Here is a 3,248-nt window from a genome sequence, read left to right on the forward strand (position 1 = left end):
TAGTCAAGCCCGTTAACTTGGCTCGATATTGGAACTCAAAGCTAGGTCCATAGCTTTGAAGACCAAGGACGTAGGTGGCATAGTTTTACCGAACCTTGTAAAAATCGAGAGTTTGCATTTTCTAATCCTTAAACTCTTTACTTTACAAGTTTAATTATTTGTCTTAATATATTGCTTGCCATACTACTTGCTTTTACTTGATTAATTGACTAATTGCATAATTTTGTGTTAAAAGTTTTAATTTTCCGAAATTAGTTTAAAATTCCAATTCACCCCCCCTCTTGGAAACATATCTTGGGCTAACAATTGGTATCAGAGCAAGGGCTCAAATTATTTGATTAGATTTCACAATCTAGAGCATGGCGTTTCCAAGTAATTCACAAAATAACATGTTAGAAGGTTTTAGCACAAATAGAGCACCATACTTCAATGGAGTAGATTTTCCTTATTGGAAAATTAGAATGGAAACTTACCTTCAATCTATTGACTATGATTTGTGGCATATTGTGTCTAGTGGTCCTTATGTTGCTAAACATGTCATAAATGGTGTTGAAGTAATTAAGACTTATGAAGCATATGATGAAAATGATAAGAAAATGCTTTCTAAAAATGCTAAAGCTAAATATGCTCTTATATGTGGTTTGGATAGAGATATTTTTAAAAATATTGAACAAGCCTCTACCGCTTATGATATGTGGAAAATGCTTGAAGTTACTCATCAAGGAACTAGTGCTATGAAGGAAACTAAAATTCAAATCTATTCCACTCAATATGAGAACTTTAAGATGAAATCGGATGAAACCATTGCTAATATGTATACTCGCTTCACTACAATTACTAATGGTTTGAACTCTCTTGGCAAGGTACTTACTCAAAAGGATATGGTGACCAAGATTTTGAGAAGTCTCACCAAGGCTTATCAAGGAAAGGTGGTTGCCATTCAAGAAGCCAAGGATCTCTCAACACTTCCCTTGGAAGAACTAATTGGCTCACTCATGAACCATGAAATTTTCATGAGTGCTCAAGAAGAAGAGGAAGTTGAGAAGAAAAAGAAGACTATAGCATTCAAGTCTTCCTCCTCCCATGCCATTAGTGAAGAAGATGAGGAAAGCTTATGTAGTGACATGGAGGACTTGGCACTCTTCTCTAAGAAATACAAAAAGTTCATGAAATTCAAAAAGAACTTTGGGAAGAAGCCACAAAGAGGGAGTGACTCAAAAGAAAGAAAAAGCAAAGATGATCCACCAATTTGCTTTGAGTGCAAGAAGCCCGGACATATGAAGATGGATTGTCCAATGAGAAAGAAGAACAAATACAAAGGAAGGGCAATGTTGGCGGATTGGCTCAATAGTGACGAAGAGGACTCCGAAGAAGAAGGAAAGAATGAAGTGCCAAACATGTGCATGATGGCACTTGATGATGGGGTAAGCATTTCTAACCAAAATGATTGTGATAGCGAAAATGATGATGATAACTTAGATATGTCATATGATGAGTTGTCTAATTCATTTAAGGAACTATTTGATGATTTTGGTAAATTGCTTGTTAAAAACCAAACCCTTAGAGAGAAGACCAACATGCTTTTAAAAGAAATTGAGATTTTGAAAATAAATGAAAAAGAACTTATAGCTAAATCTCAATGTGCTACATGTGCTTCACATAAGAAAGAAATTATTGATTTGAAAGCCCATGTGAGAAGCCTAAAAAATGACATATATACCTTCACTAGAGGTAAGGAAGGCTATGATCTCATGGTGGGAAACCAATCATGTGGTTTTTCAAAAAATGGTATTGGCTATGATCCTAGTAAGAAACAAAAATTTTTGAGAAACTTTTTTGTGAAATCATCTAGTCTACCTCACTTTACATGCACGTATTGTAACCGAGATGGTCATCCTATTTCCTATTGTCATGTAAAGAAATTTGCATATCTAGGCAAGACTAAATGGGTACCAAAGGGTTCTAGAACTAACATAAATGGACCCAAAGTTATATGGGTACCAAAAGCCAACAAATGAACTTGTTTTTGTAGGAATCAACAAGAAAGAGCCAAAGCTTATGGTTCTTGGATAGTGGATGTTCAAAGCATATGACCGGTGATCCATCAAGATTTTCAAGCTTTAAAAGCAAGGAAAGTGGCTTTGTCACTTTTGGAGACAATTCAAAAGGAAAAATCTTGGGCATTGGTGATATCGGTAACGTATACTCTCCATGTATTAAAAATGTGCTTCTTGTTGATAATCTTAAACATAACTTGCTTAGTATTAGTCAATTATGTGATATAGGTTTTCGTGTTGTGTTTGAATCCTCAAAATGCTCCATTGAAAATGTTTCAACCAATGAAGTTATTTTCCTTGGAGTAAGGAAGGATAATGTGTATGTTATTGATGTTGATTCTTTTGATAGTAAAAATAAATGTTTAACCGTTATGAATGATAATTCTTGGTTGTGGCATAGAAGATTAGGACATGCTAGTATGGATTCTATTTCAAAATTGGTTAGAAAAGATCTTGTTATTGGTTTGCCATCTATTCCGTTTGTTAAAGATAAACTTTGTGATGCATGCCAATTTGGAAAACAAATTAAAACATCTTTTCATTCCAAGAAAGAAATTTCAACTACTAGACCTTTGTAATTGCTTCATATTGATTTATTTGGTCCTTCTAGAATTGCTAGTCTTGGTGGTAAATACTATGCTTTTGTAATTGTTGATGATTTTTCAAGATTTACTTGGGTTATTTTCTTGACTCTTAAAAGTGATGTTTTGGAAAACTTTGTCAAATTTTGTAAAAATGTGCAAAATGAAAAATGATATTCTATTACCTCCGTTAGGAGTGACCATGGTGGTGAGTTTGACAATGATGCCTTAGAATTGTTTTGGGATGATCATGGTTTTAACCATAACTTTTCGGCACCAAGTACTCCACAACAAAATGGAGTTGTCGAAAGGAAGAATAGAACAATTCAAGAAATGGCTAGGTCAATGCTAAATGAAATTTCATTACCAAAATATTTTTGGGCCGAGGCCGTTAATACCTCTTGCTATATTTTGAATCGTGTTTTCATTAGGCCCAACATGAATAAAACCCCTTATGAGCTTTGGAAAGGAAGAAAACCCAACATTGGTTATTTTAAAGTTTTTGGATGCAAATGTTACATTTTAAACACCAAGGACAACCTTGGAAAATTTGATGCGAAATCCGATGTTGGAATTTTTATAGGGTATTCAACACATAGTAAAGCTTATA

Source organism: Cannabis sativa, chromosome 4 (assembly GCF_029168945.1).
Source record: "Cannabis sativa cultivar Pink pepper isolate KNU-18-1 chromosome 4, ASM2916894v1, whole genome shotgun sequence".
NCBI classification, from domain to species: Eukaryota; Viridiplantae; Streptophyta; class Magnoliopsida; order Rosales; family Cannabaceae; genus Cannabis; species Cannabis sativa.